The 19,166-nt window shown below is 37.0% G+C and overlaps 1 long non-coding RNA gene across 1 annotated transcript in view; it reads right to left on the reverse strand.

Moving 5' to 3' along the window:
* LOC149172011 (uncharacterized) overlaps positions 1-19,166 on the reverse strand; it is a 335,499-nt gene that overhangs the window by 239,933 nt on the left and 76,400 nt on the right. Inside the window, exon 3 of the long non-coding RNA XR_016259594.1 lies at positions 5,606-5,686. This is a non-coding gene — a long non-coding RNA (uncharacterized LOC149172011). The remainder of the gene's footprint in view (positions 1-5,605; positions 5,687-19,166) is intronic.

Consider the following 19,166-nt stretch of genomic DNA (forward strand, 5'->3'; position numbering starts at 1 on the left):
GCTTGAACCTTATTGCAGAATCGCTTGAAGAATCCCTGTGGACAGCGTGAGAGGTGTTGCGTGTGTGGCTGTCTCAGCGTGAGAGGTGTTGCGTGTGCATGAGAGGTGCTTCGTGTGTGGCTGTATCAGTGGGAGAGGTGCTGCTCATGTAGAGAAAGTGGCTGTCCAGTGACCATTGCGTGAGGTTGTCCAGTGACCACAACCCGACTGTGCGTAAATTGCAGGCATTTTTTTATTGCTGCTGTGGGTGAAGGATCTTGGATTGCTGCTGTGCATGAGGGAAATTGCAGGCGTTTTTTTTTTAAAACCCTGTAGACGTGTTGTCCCTGCGTGAAGAGCCAGAAGAGCCAGACTGCTGCGTATTTTTTTTTTTCAAAAGAAGGAGAGCCTGCGTTATCTGCCTGCTGGCCTGCATAAAGTTGCAGAGGATTTGTGACAGAGCGTGAAATCCGGGTATTGATCGGAGTTTCCAGACTTGTTTTTTTTAGCAGAAATTTTTTTTTTTAAATAAAACAAAGGCTGAAGATTGAAAAGTTGTGGTTTTTATAAAAATATTGAAAAAAAAGGAAGGGTTTGCAGAATTTTTTTTTTAAGACAGCAGTATTGTAGAACAGCAGATTGAAAAGGTTGTTCAAATTTTTTTTTTTAAGACAGCAGAGATTGAAAAGAGTGTTGTTTTTTACAAATATTGTAGAAGAAAAAGTTTGCAAGAGATTTGCAAAAATGTTTTGAAACTAGAAAAACAAAAGGGTTTGCAAGAAACAAAGGATTTGAAACTTGTCTTTCTGTTTGAATTGGGGAAATTATTTTTTTTTAAAGCCTGAAACCCTAGGAAGGAGAAAAAATGGCCAAGATGTCGAATGCAAGATTTGAGGTGGAGAAATTCACCGGAAAGAGCAATATTTTAAGGATCTGCTTGTGCAACAAGGGTTGCACAAGGCATTGGATGGGGTTACTAAGAAACCTACAACCATGACTACTTCAGACTGGGAGGACTTGGATGCCCAAGCTCTCAGTACCATCCGGTTATGTCTAGAGGATGAAGTTCTCTTCAACATCGTTGAAGAGACTACGGCGTCAGGTTTGTGGGAAAAACTTGAAAACCTTTATATGACAAAATCATTAACCAACAGAATTTATCTGAAATGACAGTTATACAGTCTTCGAATGAAAGAAGGTTCAAGCGTTGCAGAACATTTGAATGTTTTTAATACACTAATTTGTCAATTAACAGATATGGAAGTCAAAATACAGGAAGAAGATAAAGCCATAACCTTGCTGTGTTCTCTGCCTGAATCATGGGATCACTTCGTAACCTCAAACAGCTTCAGCTCTGCTGATTCTTTGAAGTTTGAATCAATCGTGGAAGCTCTTCTGCCTGAAGAAGTACGAAGGAAATCCAGCACCGATACAACTACATCAGAAGCCATGGTCGCTAGAGGACGCTCAAAAGAAAGAGGAGACAAACCAAGGGGGTCTTCCAGATCGAAATCGAAGGGCAAAAAGTGTAAGGCAAAATGTTGGAACTGCGGAAAAGTTGGACACTTGAAGAAGGACTGTTGGAAACGGAAGGATTCCGAAAACCTGAAGATCGAAGCGAATCAGGCTGATTCCGGTATTGTAGACGAAGTTTTATCTGCTGAAGAATTGTGTATGATAGATGAAACTTCACCTGAATGTAATGTCTCTCAGAGTTTTGATAGCTGGCTGTTAGACTCTGGTGCTTCGCATCATATGTGCCCACATAGAAATTGGTTTACTTCGTATGAAAATGTAAACGATAGTTCTGTGTTTATGGGTAACAATATGTCATGTCAGACTGTTGGGATGGGAGATATCAGGATTAAGATGTATGATAACATAGTTAGAACATTAACTAGTGTTAGACATGTACCTGATTTGAAGAAAAATTTAATCTCTTTGGGAGTGTTGGATTCAGATGGTTATAAGTTTACAGGTCAGGATGGCGTCTTGAAAGTCTTCAAAAGTGCCCTTATGGTTATGAAGGCAGAGAAGGTCGGGAATCTTTACAGGTTAAAAGGAAGTAATCAGGTCGGTGAAGCAGCGGTTGCGTCAGAAAAGGAAGAAGCAGGTACTCGTCTGTGGCATCAGCGTTTGGATCATATGAGCGAGAAAGGTCTTCACATACTGATGAAACGTAAATCTCTTCCCAGTCTAAAATCCTTGAATTTAGATTTTTGTAAACATTGTGTGTATGGGAAACAGTGTAAACAGAGATTTAAAGTTGGCAATCATAATAGTAAAGATGTTTTAGACTACATTCATTCTGATCTGTGGGGGCCTTCCCCTGTTATGTCATATGGAGGTGCATTGTATTTTTTAACGTTCATTGATGATTACTCTCGTAGAGTTTGGGTCTATATGCTAAAAAGGAAAGCTGATGTATTCAATGTCTTTAAACAATTTAAAGTAATGGTAGAGAAAAGAACAGGCAAATCTATTAAATGTCTAAGAACTAACAATGGTGGTGAGTTCACTTCTATTGAGTTTGAACAATACTGTAAGGATGAGGGCATTGTTAGACACAAAACTGTTGTTTATACTCTTCAGCAAAATGGTGTTGCTGAGCGTATGAATCAGACTCTTATGGAAAGAGCGAGAAGCATGATCAGCAATGCTAACTTGCAAAAGGAGTTGTGGGCAGAAGCAGTATCTACTGCTTATTATTTAGTTAACAGATCACCTTCACTAGCGATTGATTGTAAAATTCCTGAAGAAGTTTGGACAGGTCAGTCTTGTGACTATTCTCATTTGAGGATATTTGGCTGTGATGCTTATTCTCTTATTCCGAAAAATCAGCGTTCAAAATTAGATCCAAAGTTGAAATGTTATGTCTTTGTTGGGTATGACTATGCAGTGAAAGGATATAGGTTGTGGGATCCTACATTGCGGAAGATAGTCATTAGTAGAGATGTAACATTTGATGAATCCTCTTTGTTAAAATCAAATGTTGAAAGAGTTGAACAGGAACAAGTATCGTCGTGTCAACGAGTTCAGTTGGAGGCTAGATCTTTCGGTGACAGTCGAAAGGAAGGAGAGACTTCAGGAGACAAAGGTGTTGAAGACACAAAGGAAGCCGTTGAAGCTTCTGAACCAGTGCAAGTTTCTGAACCAGTTCAGCAACCAGTCACTCTGAGAAGGTCAACAAGGGAAAGAAAAACTCCCAAAAGGTATGAAGATTTTGCTTCATCTTTTGCTTTGGTTACTGAAGATGGGGAACCGTCTTGTTATCAGAAAGTGATAGATGATACAGATAGCGAGAAATGGAAAAAGGCTATGGAAGAAGAAATGGACTCCTTAGCCAAGAACAATACCTGGGATCTTGTAGAGCTTCCTGAAGGGAGAAGTGTTGTTGGATGTAAATGGGTCTTCAAGCTGAAATGGAAAGTTGATGGTAGTATCGAAAGATATAAGGCGAGACTGGTAGCAAAAGGGTATTCTCAGGTTGAAGGTATAGACTTTCATGAGATTTTTTCTCCAGTTCTAAAACTTGTTTCTATACGTACTGTGTTGGCACTAACTGCATTGCTTAATCTTGAGTTAGAACAGTTAGATGTTAAAACAACTTTTCTACATGGTGATTTGAACGAAGAGATATATATGGAACAACCAGAAGGTTTTGTATGAGGTCGCAATAGAAGATTAGTTTGCAAGCTCAGGAAATCATTGTATGGTCTGAGGCAGTCTTCTAGACAATGGTACAAGAAGTTTGATTCCTTCATGGTGAGCCAAAACTTTATAAGAAGTGAGTATGATCATTGTGTGTACTTCAAAAGTTTCAATGGCATATTCATTATCTTAGCTTTGTATGTTGACGATATGCTTATTGCAAGCAAAAGCATGGAAGAGATCAACAGGTTAAAGGCTCAACTCTCTAGGGCGTTTGATATGAAGGATCTTGGAGCAGCAAAACATATCTTGGGCATGGAGATACACAGAGACAGGAAAAATGGTAAGCTTTGGTTATCACAGCAGAAGTATGTGGAGAAGGTACTTGAAAAGTTCTCTATGAATAATGTGAAACCTGTTAATGTTCCTCTAGCTTCCCATTTTAAGCTTTCTTCGGTTTTGAGTCCTAGAGCTGATGAAGAAAAGCAGTATATGTCTCATGTACCATATGCAAATGCGGTAGGCAACTTAATGTATGCGATGGTATCTACAAGACCTGACATTTCACATGCAGTTGGAGTTTTCAGCAGGTTCATGGAAAATCCAGGTAAAGAACATTGGCTAGCAGTGAAATGGGTGCTTCGATATCTAAGAGGCACAAGAGATCATTGCATCGTCTTTAATGGTAGTGAAGGATCAGTCTGCGGATATGTAGATGCTGACTATGCAGGTGATTTGGACAAAAGAAGATCTACTACAGGTTACGTCTTTACTCTTGCAGGTGGAGCAATTAGTTGGATGTCAAAGCTTCAAGACACGGTTGCATTGTCCACTACCGAAGCTGAATATATAGCTGCTTCAGATGCCAGTAAAGAAGCAATATGGTTAAAGGGTTTGCTCGATGAAATTGGAAGAACGCAGGAGAAAGTGAGTGTACTTTGTGACAGTCAAAGTGCTATTCACTTGGCCACAAACCCTGCCTATCACAGCAGAACCAAGCACATTGATGTGAGATATCATTTTCTGAGACATGTGATCGATGGTGGCAAAGTAGCTCTTAAAAAGGTCCATACACGAGAAAATTGTGCAGACATATTCACAAAGCCAGTTACAGTAGAGAAGTTGCGGTGGTGTTTAGCTTCTCTTGGTTTGTAGGAGAGATGATGAATGGGAAAATTGTTGTCAAGGTGGAGTTTGTTAGTTTGACAACGGTTTTTTGGGTAAATGTAGTCAAACAATTTTTTGTAACTAGTAATTTAGTTATGTATGTAACGGTAGCTATTCACATGAATATATCGAATGCCATGTAGAGAAAAATTCATTCGTGAATAAGGTAGATACAAAATTCACTTTTATATTTCTTGGTCTTCTCCCATGTTCTTGCTATTCTTCTTCAATCTCTGCCATTATTTCAACATAGTTTAGTTCTTCTGTGAGCATTTTTTTTAATATCTGAATATTAGTCGAGCAATATGTCATATGGAATTGTTAACACGAGGTACTCTGTCACAGTATTGGGTTAGTTCCTGATCGTCTTTTGAGGGAAACAATTACAGAATAGTCCCTTACTGCCAAGGTGCTGCATCCAACAAGTAAAGAAAGAAAAATAGGGAGAAATGTGAAACCATTGTACTGTCAACAAACACAAAGGAAATTTATAGTTTTGTTTACATTTATTCTTTTCCTAGAACATGGAAAATGGAGGAAAATAAATTCTGAAATTGAATTTTATGGTTTCATTGATTCTTTTTCCAAAACTCGGAACATAAAGAAGATTAAATTCTGAATTTTAAATTAAAAGACAAGGAAATAACACAATTTAATCCTAATGAGGTCCTAAAATAAATTTTGAACTTGAATTTTATGGTTTCATCTATTCTTTTTCCAAAACTCAGAACATAAAGAAGAGTAAATTCTGAATTTGAAATTAAAAGACAACGAAGTAACACAATTTAATCCTAATGAGGTTTTATACCTTATCAATTATCAGAAACCTGGGGTTAATTCCTGGCTGAGTCAGATATCAGCAGTTGAAGCAGTCCCTATGTCCCACGCACTGAGTCAGAGAAATCATTTACCAAACTAAACATTAATGGAACATATCACTCAATTTAAATAAGGAATTTTAACAACATTACATAATGGCACTGAGGTAGAGTTTGAAGTAAACCACAGAAGTTGTAGTACAGTTTCTAACTTTAACCAACAAATTTCAATAACTACGACCAACACAACAAGGCCTTTTATGTCATGGTAACAGACAGACTTAACCAGTATATATGTGACTGGAAATTAGGGCAAGTTGAACATTGTGTATCAGCAGTCGAAGTAGTCCCTATGTCCCATATACTGAGTCAAAGAAATCATTTATCAAACTAAACATTAATGGAACATATCACTCAATTTAAATAAGGAATTTTAACAACATTATAGAATTGAACCAATGTGGAGTTTGAAGTGAACCATAGAAGTTGTAGTACAGTTTCTAACTTTAATCAACAAATTTCAATAACTACAACCAAGACAACAAGGCCTTTGATGTCATGGTAATAGACAAACCTAACCGAGTATATATGTGATTAGAAATTAGGGCAACTTGAACTTTGTGTCCTCGTATTTTCTTATGGTCAGAGCCAATAACCAATAAAACTATTGTCAAGCAGGAAGTAAGGATTATACACACAAAACCCATAAGAAAATGTGCCTTAGTCCAACCAACCATTGCTCGTCTATTTGGAATTCAACCAAATCCTTATCGACTTGAACAAGTTCAGGAAAATAACTCTATTACATGTTTCCTAACAATAGAATAGTTCACAAACTCTGATATCGAGTAGGGACTTCAACGACTACCTTCATATTATTCAAGACTAGATGTATTCAAACCTGGAGAGAAGTTAGGACATATTCAAAACTTAGGTCTGGAGCAACTAGCGAACATGTAGGTTTATGCTCGCCATGGTAGCGAGACTAATCTGCCAAAAGGGAACAAAAATGGAAAACCCCAATTAGACATTATGATAAAACTGGCATCAATTAACTCATGCAACACTTAACTAACTGAGTAATCACCTATAAGGGCCTAGGTGGAGTACTTCATCAACCTCTGGAACTCGATGAAATGGGGGTTTTACCAAGGAACAGGTATAAACCCTAGGAACCCACAAATATATCTTTCTGAGTTAAACCGTCCACGTTGCTCATTCGCCTCAGAGATAGAAAAGGGAGCCATCACCTTGTGTAACCATGAGCTATTGTGGTAGAAGTTGTACCCTTGTTGCATGAGAAAAGGGCTAGTTCACTAAGAACAAACATGCGAGAAAAAAAAATAGGACACAAACATGAAATTAAAACAAAATTGTAGATACCATGTCCATGGTCTGAGTCTGACTTCTCACCCAAAGGAAGCTTGGTTACATAGTTGCAAAGTAGAAACCCTAACCCAGTAAGCTGAAAATGAGTGAAGGTAGTGCCATGGTGGTGAGACAGTGGTTACTCTAACCATTCACTCCTCCTAACTGTAGGATCTATAGTGACATTCACTATCGTTGATGTCAATCAACATTCCAAGGTTCATACTTACGACAAGTAGATGCGAGTTGTGAGTCTGGAGGGTTCGGTCCAAATGACCACCTTTGTTTATTAGATTTGTATGAGTTGTGAGTCTGGAGGGTTCGGTCCAAATGACCACCTTTGTTTATTAGATTTGTATGATAAGTATAACCAAAACGAACTATAGGTATGATGTATAATTAAAAAAAACAGATAACCTTAATGTTATAATTCCAGATTTTCCATGTATATTTATTATGATGTTGCAAATATGATTATAAAATGGAAAGTGTGGTACAGAAAAATTACATGGCTATAATAAATCACCTGTCACATGAGTATGAGATTCAATGAATTATTGATTTCTCTGGTTACAAAAAAACAACGAGTAATAATTTTCATTATATTAAAATAGATTTTCTCAACGATCAAATATTGAATTGAGATGCTCAATTACGCAAAAATGTTTTTGAAGGTCATAATTAAAACAAGGGTGTCATACAAGGACTCTTGGTAAGAGCCATGACCGATTTATACAACATGCTACATTCTACTTCCATCATTTCAATTTACTTGATCTAATGGGAAACAAAATCTAACATCTAGACATTTTGGACCTCAATAGGACTGGCCAGTTTATTACTAAGATGAAAAATGGAAACTTGCATATGGGAGGTAGTTGCTACTCCTTTGGGTATGGTAGAGTTTATAATAATAACATTATAAATAATGTCTAGTGAGTATAACTTGCCATTCTCAACGAAAGCTAGGCCAATTTATTATGGAAACTTGCATATGGGAGGTAGTTGCTACCCCTTTGGGTTTGGTAGAGTTTATAATAATCACATTATAAATAATGTCGAGTGATTATAACTTGCCATTCTCAACCAAAGCTAGATTGGTCACTTAGACAAAAAGGAAATAAATCTAAACATTTGATTTGTGTATAGTATAAGAATATTTTATAAAAAATTAAATCTCTACCATTTTTTTAATAATTAATAATTAATTTTAATCTCTAAAATTGTTATTTAAAACTAAAAATATTTATCCCCATAATTATAATTAATAAATATTAAATATTTCAATTTAATTTAAATTTAAAAGGAATTTCTAACCCTAAAAAACCAGAACACAATGCTTAAAAATTGCAAAAAGGTAACCAGATTTACATAAAAATATTTAGAAGAGTAACATCCATATGGGAATTCCACCATAATCATAACTCAAAATGTTGGATATTTGCATTTTATTTTATGGCATTAATTAAAAATCCATGCATTTATAACATTCACTTTTTGCATTGCACTTTTTCACATTAATTAAATTAGGATATTTGGTGCACTTTTCTATGAAGTTAGGGTATATATATATATATATATAAAGCTATAACTAAGTGTATAACTTTTTTGTTAGATAAATTTTAAGAGAAGCTATAACTAAGTGTATAATTATTGTATAATTATTTTTAAGATAAATTTTAATCTTTAAAACATAATACTTAAATATCTCCACCTGATAATCAAGTATCTAATTATATCTAATTATATGAAAACTTTTAACGTTTGACACAGAACACGTTTAACACAAAACGCACATTAGAAAAACATTAATGGCATTCACGGTTTGCATTGCATTTTCTAATATTACGTAAAACTCGAACATATAACATATATCACACATTCCAAAGATCCAGAAAACACAGACAGAAGGGTGGAAAAAATGTAAATTTATGCTGTGTTCATAAAGCGATTTAAAAAAAAAATTGTAAATGCATGGTGTGTTCATAAAGAGTTTTGGATATTGTGATAATATTTAATACTGGCATTCAACATAGCCATATCTTCATTAATTTGATTTTCATTAGATTTGGAATAATATTATATTATTCATTAGCCCTACCTCATTGGTTACAATTATGTTGGACAATCTTCTTCTAAGAGGAACTTATTTAAAGAATACTTTAGCCGAAAAAGATGTTTGAAATATTTATTAAGTCTGCCCAACAATTATTTTATTGAACTTCTTAGCTAGCTCTTTACACTCTTAGAACGTTCCCGTTCGTGGTCCACACTCGGACCATTTAGTTATAAAGTATGGACCACTTGCAAAGAGTGTGAAAGACTAATTACTAAATTCACTAAATAATTGTTTCGCAAACGGTATATAATTATATGTTTCTTAAATTAAATTTAAGAATAATAAATATTATTGTTTTGAGGTTTTTGCGATTTGTATTTGTATTTTGTGTAGAATTTTTCTCTCGGATTATTACATTCATAATTCTTTGTATCGATGTTTCAAACTATCCATTGTGACTATATATATATATAGATATATATATATTAAAAACTCCAAACAATTAAATTTAGTAAAAGTTACATATTTTAAACACAGTAAAATACATATAAAAAGATCATATATAATACACTAAACCCCATGATAGATATGACATTTATGGATTAACAATTGAATTCAAGTTGGAACAGTTAATACGGTTCAGACTACAAGTGTCAAACTTTATAGTTGGTGTACTATACCATGTGATTCACCTAATCTCAGCATGGTTGATACACAAGTGTCAACCTATACCTTATTCCCGCTATCATTCTTATCTATTCGGTGATTTTTTTATTGGTTAACTATCTCTGCAGAATTCTCTTGGGCTCGGCATTGTATCGATGGAGGAAGTTGGGTGTGGAGATCTTACGGTCAGCCTTGTTTTCATTTGGCACCAACCCTCCTATCGGCTGTTTGGTTTCCTTTTTGTTATTCCTTTTGCTTCGGAACTCCGCTCTCCCTTTCTTCATGCCTTACATGGCACTGGATCTACCTACAGCACTGGGCTGGAATCTCGGTGCATGGTCCCCTCTGCTTTGCTATGAATTCATTCTCGTGCTGCAACTCCCAAGAAGGCAAGGTAAACTCACTTAACTTTAATTTCCATATGCACAATTTCCTTTGTTGATACCATATTTCCTTTCTCAATGCTTAAACTGTTATGGTGTTTTCCTACAGGTGTATCAACAAAGGAATCAACTACTTCTCCAAAGAGAGCGTTGTGCTTCCAACCAAACCCCTCCACTCGCAGCTTCTCGGGTAAGCAATGACCACAGTTTTCTGGGTTGTTGGAATTCTAGTTGTTTAGACTCTTTTGGGTGCACTACCTTCTAGCTCCTAGGTTTCCATTGTGGAAGTATGAGAAGTGGAGAGCATTGAATAGCTCCATGCCACTGCTGGGTACTCTATTTTGTTGCAAAAGTTAAAGTATATTTAAATGAGTCTATTGACCAATGTGGAGTCCGTAGGCTGAATTATTGAGTTTCTTGGACTTTGTATGCTTTCGGGAGACCTTGGTTAGCTCCACATGTTACTATATTTACAGTACTACATTCTAAGAAGATAAATTTCATAAGTATTGCACCGTGAATTTTGTATAGCACGGTTTCCTAAATTTAGGCGTGTAACCAAGGGTTGATTGTGTATGTCAACATCATGCTTATTTTGTTGCATTGTTTGTGTTCAGATATATTTATTTGTTTTCCTATTTGTTAATGTTGCTATGCTGAGAATTGGTAAATTTGATGTTAAGAACACCTAAATGGCTCACATTGGGTACATGTGTGAAAGGTTTAATCTATTATTGGTTCTCCATTGCGAATGTTAAATTATATTTTATTGGTTGTTGTTTCATTAAATACAGAATTTTGTTGAGATTGATAGGTGGTTTTTCCTTCCTCTGATGCTGAGAGTTCCTCTATCGCAAAGGGTTTTTGTAATTTCTTGAATACGTCGAGTCATATGCAAGTAAAGACCTCCGTATTACTTGGTCGACTCAGGTAAACGTCGACCCTATAGTCTTTCGTGTCCTCTGGTTGCGTTACAGCTTCTTTCTGTTTTAATATTTGTTTGTATGAGCTGGTCATGAACTACTGTTTCTATTTTCGTTTGGTATGGATAAAACTGTATAATTTCGTAATATCTACTATCGTGTTGCATCGGTTGTTTAACAAGGTGGCTCGACCTTGAGCTCAACTATCGTCTAGACAACCTTGTCATAGAAAATATTATTGTTTCTACTTAGGGTTTGACACGGTAAAACTGATTACTTTTTTGCCAAAAACTCAGGTCTTATTCCTTAATTTTTTCCTATTTCCATCTGTATTGTCTTAGGGTTACACAGTGTGGTCTATCCCCCTCCCCACTTGATTTTCTACCTTTTCTTTTTGATGAGGGTTACCAGAGATTATTGATTTCTTAGGAGAATCTATATAGTCTAATTGCTTTCAATTTTTACATGGACTACATAGATTACTTTACACAGTAACAAGATTTTAATCTTGATTATCATGGAGGAATCTATACATAATATATGAAATATCAGGGTTTAATTTTCATAACAGAATCTATACCGAGTGTACAGGTTTTAATCCTAAACCTTTTAGAAGAGAAATTAACAATTTTCCTAAGCTAGCTTTTCCTGTAAAGTTTTCTCTTCTCTTACTTGCAAACATAGAAGTAATTCTCCGTACCTGATTCCAGTAATGCAATTGAAGTATTCTTTAAGTAAGAATCACCTCTAATCTCTTCTGCTTGTCTTCCACCCGACCATGAGGTGGTCCTCCTCAACCCAACCTCCCCCCAAGCACTCTTGCAAGACCATTGTCTTTTGCAAGATTCTGGGACTGCAAGCCTACGCTATCTGGTCTTCTACAAGAATCCAACATTTCAAGCCTGCACTATCTAGTCATTACGAGACTTAGCGTCTGCTGCACGATTTTGGCACTCAAAGCCTGCGCCATCTGGTCATCACCAGACTTAGCGTCTGTTGTAATTTATGGCACTCAAGCCTGCGCTATTTGGTCATCACTAGACTTAGCATTTTTTTGTTTCCCTTCTATGTCTGCCCCTACAACATGGTATCCCCTTTTCCTTCCCCTTGCTTCATTTTCCTTTGGAAGCATCTACAGTTGGGGAAGGTAGTTAGGGTTTTACTCGCGATTTCCATTCTTAATTTTTAACCTCCTTCATGAGGAGTCACTGCATCCATTAACACATTGTTTTCTTTTAATTAACAATAATGAGAAACATAACAATAATTAATGACACAATTAAATTCAAACAGTAATGGTAACAATTATTTAGTTTACCCCAAAAGTAACAATAATCAAATAGTTGAAATTACTGTTGCTAATAAAATATTATAGTTTTACTAGGGGCATTACATCTCCCCCTCCTGAAACTCAACATCGTCCCGATGTTTTCCACTCATAAACAATTCAGGATAAGCTTCCCTCATGATCTGTTGATCCTCCCAGGTGGCCTCATCCAGCCCAAAGTGCTGCCATTGCACTTTAACCTGGCGATGGCTCGTTTCTACAGCACGACCTTTCTCTAATCGAGTATGTTCATTGGCTCGACCAGAAATTCTCCTTCTAGTTCTACCTGAAACACACAATATCTTAATCAGTTTCTCTCCTTAGCAACCGATTTTGGTTTGTGCTATTTAAGACATTTCCTTACTTGAATGTCTTGCCAACTAACTATGTGCTTAGGGTCATACACATATTTCTTTAACACTGACACATGAAGGACATTATGGACCTAGATGTGGCTAGGCAAGGCAAGCTAGTATGCCACCGGCCGAACCCTCGCTAAAATTTGGAAAGTTCCACAAAAACGGGGTGCCAATTTGGTGCAATCGTTCCATCGTAAGGTACTCTTTTTGGCTCGAATCTGTACATACACATGATCTCCTACCTGATATTCTTTAAAGTTCCTCTTCTAATCTGCAAAGCTTTTTGTCTATCTTGAGCTACATTTAAATTGGCTCGCACCTTTTTGACCATTTCTTCCATCTCTTTTAGCATCTCAGGGCCCAACATAAGTCTGTCTTCCTGTCCACCCCAACTAGAGGGTGTACGACATTTCCGTCCGTAAAGCACCTTGAATGGGCTCATCTATAAAGACACATGATAACCATTATTATATGCAAACTTTACCAGATGCAAATATTCTTCCCACCGGGATGTTTGCTGCATCACATATGACCTCAACATATCTTCTACCACCTGTTTCACCCGTTCAGTCTGTCTGTCAGTTTGCGGATGATATGCGGTGGTGAAATTTAGTTGAGTTCCCAATCCATCAAATAAATTCCTCTAAAATGCTGATGTAAACTTAACATTGCAGTTAGAAATTATAGTTTTGGGTAAACCGTGCAACTTAAATATGTTCTGCATAAAAATGTTTGCAATTTGTGCTGCTCGGTAAGTGGATTGTATCGGTATGAAGTGGGATGATTTGCTTAGTTTTTCCACCGCTACTATGATGGAATCATTGTTCCTCTTGGATTTAGGCAATCCTGTTATAAAATCCATAGTAATGATTTCCCACTTCCACTTTGGTATGGGTAATGGATATAATAGTCCAACAAGATGTTGATGTTCTATTTTAGCATGTTTTCACTCTATGCAACGTGCAAAATATTCTATCACTTCCTTCTTCATGCCCGGCGAGTAGTATTCACTCCGAAGTGATGTTATGAGCTCCTGGTATCCTGGGTGTCCTGCATACGAACTCTTATGACATTCATCCAAAATAATTTTTTAGATTCCATCTTGGTTGGGTACATATATTCTCTTCTTTTAAACAACATACCAGCTGCATTTAGCTCATAACCTTGTTGCATTATGTCACTAGTTAAGTTCTACACTTGTTGTTTTAATTGTTGATAAATCTGATCTTGTTCAGCTGACTTTTTAATTTCCTCGTTGAGGGTAGACCGTCCTTCACTAAAAGCAATTTCATAGAGGTAATGTACTTTTTGACTTAAAGCATCAGCCACACGGTTTTCTTTTCCTTTCAGGTGTTTAATCTCGAAATTGAATCCACTCAAGAAATCCACCCATTGATCTTACCTATCATTTAAAGTCGGCTGGTTGAAATAACTAGTCAGGCTGTGGTGGTCTGTCATCAATAAAAATTTCTTCCCCACCAAATAATGATGCCACATTTGATCTGAATTTGAAACTACTTGTAAATTGTTTGCAAGGTATTCAATTCAGAAATATACATGTTTAAAAGATTTCCATGTCTTGCAGAAACAAAAAAAAAAATGAGATTTCCAGTTGTTCATGACCCATTTAAGCATAGATGATTTATTTCCTTTTACTTTTTAACACACTAAAATGAATTTGTTCTGCAAAATAAATCAACCACAGATGAAAAAGAAGTTGATAAAGCAGTTCACCCCTCCTGGGCTATGTATGTTGGGTCCAAAGCTCCCAAATAGGCTTGTCCTTGTTTTAATTAAATGCTCAAATTGAATATACAGCTGACTAGAAGCATCTACAGGTTGAATAGATGGGAAAAATGGATTCAGAACACTTGAATCCTTCAGGATTGACTACTGGTTCACTTCTAATGGATACCTGCAACCCTATACAGTCTTCACAATACTGGGCCCTAGTGCCTCGTAGAACTTTCACGGCTCCAAAACCTCACAAAATGACCTCAGATGACTGTAACACCTACACCAATGGCTTCACAAGGTCGAAAATACCCAAAATCAAAAAAAAAATCGTCCAAAACCGCCTTTCCTAACCAAAGTTATGGCCAATTAAAGTTTTCCTCCAGTTATGCCTAGAAACACTCCACCTAACTTTAGTTGGAGTCCAGTTAGGCCCGCCAAATATGGCGGGCCCACCAATTTTGGCGCTCTTGCCAGAATCTCCGCCAAACGAATTGCATTTACATTAAATGCCAAATGAACTGCAGTTACATTAAATTCTTATGCATGGATGGCAGTTTTTCTTGGATTTTGTGCCCGACGGTTAGGGGGTTGAGCCCACGGTCATGGGCCCATGGTCATATGGGATGGGGGGCTAGCCCTTAGGGGTTGGCCCCCTTCGGGCCCCGCCCAACAGAAATTCAAACCTTTTAAACAATTTCCGCCACTCCATGACACATGTGATGCTTGTGGCACGTTGGTAAAGCGCTTGGCTCGTGGGGAAGAGGTTGTGGGTTCAAAACTTTGAACTCCCAAAAATTTTGAATATGCGCCCATAATGCTTGTTGACGTCATCTAGGGCCACGTGGCGGGATTTCTATTGGCTGTGTAAAGGGAATATTCCCTGGAATATTCCAAGGCATATTCTGCAGAGTATTCCTTCTTAAATTTATTTTTTTTGGAAAAATTCAAAATTACAATGTTATTGACAAATTCTTCTTTTTGCCATAACTTCCTCATACGGCGACCGTTTTTCGAACCGTTTGTGGTGCCGGAATCAGGAAGATGAGAACTTTCTAGTCGTCAAACTTTGAACTAGTTCTGAGTAATTTTAATTTTGAGCATTTTAAGACACTTAGGACATGAGCACCTGATGACGCCTCCCCATTGGGAAGCTTTTGGACCCCAAAAGCCTTCAACTACCTATTAAAGAGGTGAGGGTACAACTCCCTCACTCTGTCCACCTCCATCCACTTTGCCTTGTTCGATTTTCTACCTTTCAAACAACCCGAACATAATCTACACTTTCCCTCCTTGAAGTGCGTGTCCTTCTGTCAAGGATTGTATCTTCTTTCAACTCATCTAAGAATTCTGGCGAGAAATCTTCTATAGATGGCAGTTGAACAACACTTTCATGATCAGCAATCAAAGGAGGTTCATACAAATGTAAGTTCTCCACATTGACAACAAAATACATTTGCATGTAGGAAGGCAAATCTAATTGAAAAGCATTATTTCCAACCTTCTTGAGGATTTTGAATGGACCATAACGAATAGGCTTCAGCTTTTTACCTTCTCCTTGCATCCTTTCTTTACTAATGTACAGCCATACCTCATCCCCATCTTGAAACTTGTGATTGACTCTATGCTTGTCGTGTCTTTCCTTGTACTTGCCTTGACTCTTCTCAAGTTTTTCTTGAATTTGCTGATGTATTTGTTGAATTATTTTAATGAATGAAAGAGCTTTGTCAATATCACTATGTCCCTCAATGGCAACATCTTTTTCAAGAATGAAATCAAGAGGTGATTTTGGCAAGTAACCAAAACAAGCTTCAAATGGTGAGGTGTTTGTGGAAGAGTGCTTGGCACGATTTTAAGCATGTTGTATGTAGTCAAAATGTTCATCCCAAAGCTTGGGATGTTTGCTGCAATAACCTCTCAAGAGGTGCACAATGGTTTCGTTCACAACTTCGGTTTGTCCATCTGTTTGCGGATGGAAAGCAGTACTTTTCTTCAACTTTGTGTCCATCATCTCCCATAGGTTGGAACAAAAATTCCGCACAAATCTGGAATCCCTGTCACTAATAATGGAAGTAGGCACACCAAAGTCAATCCGTACATGATGAAAAATAATTCAGCAGTTTGTTCAGCAGTTATAGTTTTCTTACAAGGTACAAGTATACACATTTTGCTGAAACGATCAACTACTACATATAAATAATCATGTTGCTTTCTAAATTTTGGCAAACCTCCTACAAAATCCATAGAGATGCTCTCCCATGGTCTAGAAGGTACCGGCAAAGGAGTATACAAGCCAAGATTCCTATTGCTAGGCTTACTTGTAGAACATAATGAACATCCTCTTATGACCCTTGAAACAGAATCTACCATGCGAGGCTAATAGCAATACATCTGTAGATGTGCAACTATTTCGCTTACACCAAAATGACCAACAATAAGAGAAGAATGAGCTTCTCTTATGACATTTATTCTCTCTCCCTATGGTATACACAACTTGCCCAAATGAAACAGCAAATTGTTATGCATGTGATAGTCATTTTCCTCTACATGATTCCCTTTACTCAAGTTAGCATACACATGATTCTTTAAAGTCATCATCAGATGCATATTGTTCTATGTAACTATCATGTACAATGGAATCATTCTTAAGTAACAACACCAATAATAGGCCTTGAAAGCATATCGAAAACTTTATTTAGAGTACCTTTCTTGTACCTTATTACCAAATGGAACTGTTGCAAGAAGCCCATCCATCTGAAGTGTCGTGACTGTTGTAACTTGCTTTGTGATTGCAAGTACTGTAAGGGCTAATGGTCGGTATGTATAACAGTTTCTTTTCCCATCAAATAGTGTTTCCACTTTTTGACACTTTGTACCAATGCATACAACTCCTTATCATATGTAGGATAATTTACAACAGCACCATTAAAAGTTTCATAATGAAAAGCAATAGGCTTACCATGTTGTAGAAGAACTGCACCCATGGCATAATCACTAGCATCGGTTTGTATCTCAAATGGCTATCTCAAATCTGGTAATGCAAGGATTGGAGCTGAACTAATCTTCTCTTTCAAAGATTCGAAAGCTTTTTGCTGCTTGCCTCCCCATTGGAAAGCATTCTTCACACTTGTCACTGCATGCATAGGAGCTACTATAGAAGAAAAGTTAGAGATAAACTTCCTCCAATATTGAGCTGCACCCAAAAAACTTCTTACCTCTGTTATGGATTTGGGAGTAGGCCACTTCACAATAGCCTCGATCTTAGCAAGATCAATTCTCAAAGCACCTCCTCCTACTATCTGTCCCAAATAAACCAAAGAAGTCTTTCCAAATTCACACTTTGACATTTTAAGAAATAACTGATTCTTCTTCAAAACATCAAGTACTTTCCTAACATGCATGACATGATCTTCTCTAGACTTGCTGAAAATTAAGATGTCATCTAAGTAGACAATAACAAAATCATCAAGAAAAGGATGCAAGACATCATCCATTACCCGCATGAAAGTTGCAGGTGCATTGCACAAACCAAACGACATCACAAGCCACTCAAAGAGTCCTTGTTTGGTTTTAAAGGTTGTCTTCCAAATGTCACTTTCTTCAATTCTTACTTGATGATATCCACTGCGCAAGTCTAGCTTAGTGAAATATCGAGCATCTTTCAGCTGGTCTAGCAAATCATCTATTCTTGGGAGTGGGTAAAGATTCTTTACCGTTATCTTGTTCAAGGCCTTGAAATCAACACACATACGCCAAGTGCCATCTTTCTTTGGAATCAATACAATTGGTGACCCACATGGCGAAGTACTTGGCCTTATGAAACCCTTGTCCAACAAGTCCTTGATTTGCTTCTTTATTTCAGCATTCTCCATAATAGACATGCGGTACATGCCTATGTTTGGAAGAGGACAATCTGGATGCAAATGGATTTCATGTTGAATCTCCCTCTTAGGAGGCAAACCTGTTGGCTCCTGAAACATCTCATGATATGCATCAACTACATCATACAGTTCTGACTTAAGTTTTGGATCACAATTGTCAAATGACTCATGATTCACATCAACCTTGGGCTTAATCATAAGAAGAACAAAATTATTACTTGAATTGACAAGCCTTTTTACCTGTCCTGCATTCACCATCGCTATATTTGTCTTCTTGCGATGAGCTCTAACAATGAACTCCTTGCCATCTTTGAAAAGATGATATTTGTTTTCATGGCGATGAAAGACAACTTTCCTGTCAAACAAGTAAGGACTTCCCAAAACAATTCCTGCTATATCAAAAGGTACCACATCAAGTTCAACTGTGTCAATAAAATGTGCAGTAATTGCAAAGCGCAATGTACAGTTTCTTGAAACTTGTAAATTTGCATCCTTACAAATCCATCCAAGTGGATATGGCTTCGGATGTGGAACGGTCTCAAGTTTAAGATGCTTGACCAAGTCCTCTGATATAAGGTTTGCTTGTGACCCACTATCAAAATGTGTGTCAATTTTAGTATGTTTTGAAATCACCCTCACATGAAACAGTTCAATTATTTCTTCCTCATTAGGAGCTTGTACATGGCAGTTTGAGGTACTAGTGCTGGCTTGAGTTTCAATTTCTTTTCCCTTCAAGTTTTTCAAACCCATGGCTGCAATTTTCGTTTCATCACCTGAATCATCCCCTAAATCCTGGGGTGTAGATGTAGTAGCGGCAGTTTTCTGTTTCCCATTGGATTTGTTAAATTGAG

This window comes from Pinus tabuliformis, chromosome 4_2, assembly GCF_031772625.1.
Source record: "Pinus tabuliformis cultivar Carrire ecotype Pingquan chromosome 4_2, CPIR1, whole genome shotgun sequence".
In the NCBI taxonomy this organism is placed as follows: domain Eukaryota; kingdom Viridiplantae; phylum Streptophyta; class Pinopsida; order Pinales; family Pinaceae; genus Pinus; species Pinus tabuliformis.